At 35.0% G+C, this 6,245-nt stretch overlaps 1 long non-coding RNA gene across 1 annotated transcript; it reads right to left on the minus strand.

Annotated features, from left to right (window-relative positions):
- Positions 1-288: 288 nt before the first annotated feature.
- On the minus strand, positions 289-802 carry LOC133821056 (uncharacterized). The gene is made up of 3 exons (XR_009887288.1): positions 667-802; positions 451-549; positions 289-360 (listed from the first exon to the last, which is right to left on the minus strand). It is a non-coding gene; the product is annotated as an uncharacterized LOC133821056 (long non-coding RNA).
- Positions 803-6,245: the final 5,443 nt, after the last annotated feature.

Below are 6,245 nucleotides of genomic sequence, written 5' to 3' on the forward strand. Positions count from 1 at the left end.
AAATTAAATAAATTTATAATTAATATTATTTTAATTTGATTTAATAATTAATTAAATTGAAATAATATTAAATTAAATTGAAATTATTTTAATTTAAATTGAAATGATTTTAATCTAAATTTAAATTGATTTAATAATCAATTAAATTGAAAGAAAAAAATATATTTGTTAGACATATACAAGAAATACAATATTTGTTAGACATATTCAAAATGAACAAATATTGCATTGTGTATGAAGAAAGAGTTAAAAAAAAACCTATCAACAAGGTCAGTAACTTTGGATTATCGACAACATATATGTCGCCCATTCTTGTCGCAACTCATCAATTTGTGCCTCTGTATATGATGTGCTTGTTAGCTGCAAGAAATATAAAGTAAAATATATCAATTAATTATTTGATTACATTTATAGTTTCAAAAATAATTTGTAAATTTTAATTAATAGTACCGTTCTCAAGTAATGCCCGGGACTCGCATGTTCAATCAAATCCTTCAACATCCTCATTAAGTAGTATCCACATGCCACATTGTCCGGTTGGTGTGGACACTAATTATTTAAAAATATGAGTAATTTATTATTAAATTGAAACTTTTTAAAAAATGCATACATATTATTCTACTTAATGCTTATAAATGTTAAAAAAATTATGCTAAAGTTACTTACCTGAGGTTGCTTAATGCGTAGAGTATCAGGGATCTCGACATCAGGAAGATTCATAGAGAAAAAAAAGATTGAAAGCGCTGACGATCACTGATACAATCTTCTCACGGTTATTTAGCTCTGAATTCACCAGATCACAACAATAAACATGATATGCATATGTTGCCAAAATAAGCAACATCCAATGTTCACTGTATAAGAAAAACAAAAAAATTATAGCTCAAATGTTAAACAAAGAAATTATTGATATGGGTCGGAAAAATGACAGCTTTTTAAACTTACCCATGGTTCCAAGGGACAAGCATAACTTGTTCTTTTGATTTTACGTCATTGCAACGTCTGAACAGATTCTGAACACGATCGTCGAGTGAACTCCCTTGAGTGGTGACGATATTAGGATTGACAAATAAAAACTTATTTTGGCGACCTTGTTGTACCACATATCTGTAAATGAACCTAATACAAAAATATGAAAAAATTTTATATGAATGAATAAATCAAATCAGAAAATTAAATGAACAAACTTATTTGTGAGATATATACCTCATGTAGCTGACGACTACTGCTTGTCCAATCTTCTCATTTCGAGCAAACTGAAGTATCTCATCCTTAAATATATAACAGTGAGACATATCCTGATCAAAAACTTCAGACTCTATCCCTAGATTGACACACTCGCCATCATCCCAATGAGATACGATATTCTGTAATCGTTCCAATAGAGTGTGGGCCAATTGTGTTGGAGGAGTTTGTTGTCGTCTTCTTTCTCGAGGTTGTTGTGTTGATGGAGCTCTTGGTCGTTGTGATTTGGTCCTACTTGTAGAGGGAGTCTGTATACAATTATATCAACAATTAAAAAAATTGCAAACAAATATAGAATTGTAAAGATAATTATGTAAAAATATGGCTTCACCTCATGATATACATCTTCAGATATAATGACAAAATCCTTAGGCCACGCTATTGGCGTCCCAATGGCCTGGGCAACTATGTACATGTCCAAATCAGGATATCCAAAAGGGAGTGGACATGTTGGCTTAAGAACACTCGTAATCATAACTTGGAAGTTGTTGCCTGCCTCTCTTTCAATGAGTGTACCTGATGCAACAATGTTTGAAACCGAACCAATTGCTAATTGGCATGCTCGGCCCTGCGTAAGAAACATATTATATACAAATAACCATGTTGAAGCAGGAAAGAAATTTATTTGGTTTCAGAATATTCAAGAAAGTTTAATTACCTCTTGCAAAAGCGGTTGTAGTGCAATATTGTGGTGTTCTGCTTGAGGCACTACTTGGTCTGGAGTATAGTAGGACGCCTGCGCTGGTGGCACTGGTGGGTCAAGCAGATAGTAATGATGGCTCTGGTGGGACTCCAACGTTAGATCCTGACCCGCTCTGTTGGGCCAATAATTTTCTCAAGAGCTCATCTTGTTGCTGAAGGCGCTCTTCTAGGCGTTGTGCTTGTTGACGATGCTCTTCTTTTGTTTTCGAAATCTTTCTTCAAATTCCTTTCTAATGTCGTCATTCGAAGAAGAGGCTTTTGATTTATTTTTCGTTGAGGTAGGTGTTGGAGTATTCCAGTATACTGAGCGGGACACACCGTGTCCTCCAGCCCTAACACGTCCTCGAGGCTCAGGAGTGCCCAACACCCTCGTCAGCACATCATCAGGGCCATCAGGTGCCCATTTACCCTGAGCTTGGAGTTTCCGGTAATGATCCTGTGAAACAATATTCACAGAAATTTATATATATAAGCTAATAATTTGATATATCAACATTATTAAATATGAGCACTTACAATATTTTTTTGAATCTCAGAGGCCTCTCCAATTAGCTCTCCTTTTGCATTCCGACGACCAATGCTCCATAAGTCTGCCCTATAAAGTTCAGTCAGACTTTTCCCACTTTGTTCCATTAACATCTCTTCAATACGCACATAGCCTCCTCTAGAGAGGTTGTGATTGTATTTATTCAGTGCTCGATAATTTTGCATCTCCTCTCTCTTTCTTTGCCACTCGGGAGTTAAGCTTGAGTTCACAAACTTTAACCACTCATCCGGAGTTATGACATTCTCAAATCCAAATGGCAAAGTTGGCGGGAACTCATTTGGGTGTTTTTTTCAAAGCGTCGTAAACATGTACCCTTGTAAGATTAGTCTTCCAATTTCGGAAGTACTTTCCCGCATCCTTCAACATCTGTTGCTTTTGTTTGGGGTCCAAATCATAAGTTTTCTGCAAGTTTGAAAGTAATAAGAAGCATATTATCAAAACAATATATATTTTAAAAACATTAAATGAAATATAATTAATAAAAATATACCTTCATTGTGTCCCATATTTTATTTTTATCCACCACACTAATATCTTTCCAACTGTTAATGTTGATGGACACAGTTGCTCGAACAACTGATCCAAGCTGTGATGAATCATTACTTCTAGATTCACCCACTAGTTGACCATACTCATTGTATTCAACAGGAGTAAGATGTCCTTCACTCCTTTTTTGGTGTTTCTAGACATCCATGTACGTCCTCTCACATATTTATTTTCTTGTTCCACTGAATGAGAATGAGGGCGTTGCTCCCCCTCATCAGAACTACCACCAAAAGGATCAGCCTCCATCTGTGAAACATAAATATCATTATTATAACAATTTTGGACACTCATAATCAAAAGATGAAACAAAATGACGAAACCAAAAGATGAAACTAAGAATTTCACATTTCATAAACATATGAAACCTATTAAATGGTACCTCAAGACCCATTATCATCAACCCATAATCCTTCACCGTTTTCACGGAAACAAATACAATCATCATCAACTTCGTCATTATCTTCTATTGCGGTGAATGTGACAAGTTCTTCTTCGAGAGGTATATCATGTAAATCACCATCTTTAATGTTCCATTCTCTTGTTTGCGTTGGAAGAACACTTGACCATTGGTTGTTTGAAGGATCTTTCACATAAAATACTTGTTTCGCTTGTGAAGCTAATATAATTCGATCAGATTTGTGCCCAATTCATTTTAGATTAACTAATGTGAAACAAAAATCTTCATATATTATGCTGCTGTCACTTTTCACCAAATCACAAAAGAAAACAGGTACTCGAGTTGTGATACAATCTAACTCCCAAATTTCATTAACTACTCCATAAAAAGTCATATCACATTCAACTGGATTTTTATCTTTTTCACTAGAGACTTGCACAGTTTTAGCAACAAGGCTAACACCACTGTTTTGTGTGTTTCTATTGTTATCGCGCTCCCTAGTGTTAAATAGAGTACCGTTAATCATGTATGATGAAAAATTGATGACATTAACCGAAGGTCCTCGAGAAATCCACTTAGCAATATCTGAAACCTTATTTGATGTGTTTTGTAATTCTGACACAACCTATCAAATCAACATACCAAAACAACCAAAAATGTCATCTTGTAATTAATTACTAATTAATGGCAACTTTCAATAATCAACACAATTTACCTTTTGTTCTATCCAACTACTAAAAGTTCGATAATGTTCGTCTTGTAACCATTTTGAGTTCCTTGACTTGGATGGAAATTTGGTCTTTATCCAATTAAAATGTTCCCTTCAATTATAAATATGCTGTTAAACAATTGAATATACGAAATTACACAACTTAAACTTAATGTATTATATGAATATAACTCACTCGATATAAGGTTGAATTTCATTTATATTCTGCAACATAAGACGATGCGCTTCATCTAGAAGATCTCGACTTACTGTGCATACAACGCTACCACGACGACTCTGAATCTCAACATTTTCAACATCATTTAACCCAATTTTCTGTACACCAGTCATGTATTCAGAACAAAATTCAACTGCCTCTTTTGCAATATAGCATTCGACGATGCATCCTTCCCGCCGACTTCTATTCCTAACATACCCTTTAAGAATCTTCATATATCGCTCAAATGGATACATCCATCTTAAATAAACTGGACCACAATATCTTAGTTCTCTAACCAAGTGAAATGTCAAATGGATCATTATATCAAAAAATGTCGGCGGGAAATATTTCTCCAACTCACACAATACCTCAACAATTTCATCTCTTAACTTAGGTAACTTTAGCGGATCAATCACCTTACAACACAGTGCCTTGAAATACAAGCATAACCTTGTGATTACATCTCGAACTCTCCTAGGAAACACAGATCGAATGGCCACTGGTAGTAAATGTTGCATTAGAATATGACAATTGTGAGATTTCATGCCAGTCAGAATACAACTTTTCATGTCTACCAATGACCTTATATTTAAGGAATATCCGTCTGGAACTTTTATATTAAACAAACATCTGTAAATTTCCATTCTTTCCTCTTTAGTAAGAGTGTAAGCTGCATGAGGTAAATATGTTCCTCTCTTATCTGGTTTTGGAGTTAATTCATCCCTTATACCCATTGCAACCAAGTCTTGTCTAGCCTTAATTCCATCCTTAGTTTTCCCAGGAATATTCAACAAAGTGCCAATCAAACTATCACATACATTTTTCTCTATGTGCATAACATCTAAATTATGACGTATAAGTAAGAAAGGCCAATATTCAAGTTCGAAGAAAATAGATTTCTTTTTATAACACCATTTTGGCTCCTCCACAACCTTGGCCTTGCGACTACGTTTCATCTTTGTAGGTGTACGAACTTTGGGCTTCCCTAACTTGAACACAATTTTAGACATCTTCTCAAGTGCTAAGGGATGCGTGTGGATTAAACCCGTCAGTCGAAAGACCTAGATGAATATTACGAGATTCATTTCCAAAAGAAGGCCAGTTCAAATCAACTCTCTTCCAAGCAAGGGTGTCAGCTGGATGTCTTAATTTACCATCCTTTATTCTTTCATTAGCATTCCACGACAAACTTTTAGCATGTTCGGCATTTCTAAACAATCGGATGAAATGAGGAATTGGCGGAAGGTACCACAAAACTTTGGTAGGTACTCCTTCCTTGACATCGTCACCATTTCTTTTCTTTTGCCATCGTGACTCACCACAAGTAGGACACGATTTTGTGTCTGCAAAACTATTTCGATATAATATGCAATCATTAGGACATGCATGAATTTTTTCGTACTGCATGCCTAATAAGCATAACGTCTTCTTTGCCTCATAAAATGAAATTGGAATTTCATTATCTTCAGGCAATAACTCCTTCAAAAAACCAAATAAATCAGTAATGCTTTTATCACTCCAACCATGTTTAGCTTTTAGATTGTACAACCTAAGAAGCGCAGATAATTTTGTAAATCTTGTACAACCAGGGTAAATTGGTTTCTCGGCATCATTAAGGAGTGTCTCAAACTTATTTGGGTCTAATCCTGATCCATAATGTGCATTGTCAATCATTTCATCTAATGGATCCCAGTTCTCCTCCACTATATTCCTTCTCACTCCTTTTGGTCTACTTGGCAGAGTTGGAGCAATCGGAGCTATCTCCCCATGGTAATACCAAATTGTGTAACTCTTTTCGATCCCATTGAAATAGAAGTGTTCTTTAATCTTTTTAAGATCCATCTTTTTAACATTTCCACACTTAAGACATGGACAATAA

Source organism: Humulus lupulus, chromosome 3 (assembly GCF_963169125.1).
Source record: "Humulus lupulus chromosome 3, drHumLupu1.1, whole genome shotgun sequence".
NCBI lineage: Eukaryota > Viridiplantae > Streptophyta > Magnoliopsida > Rosales > Cannabaceae > Humulus > Humulus lupulus.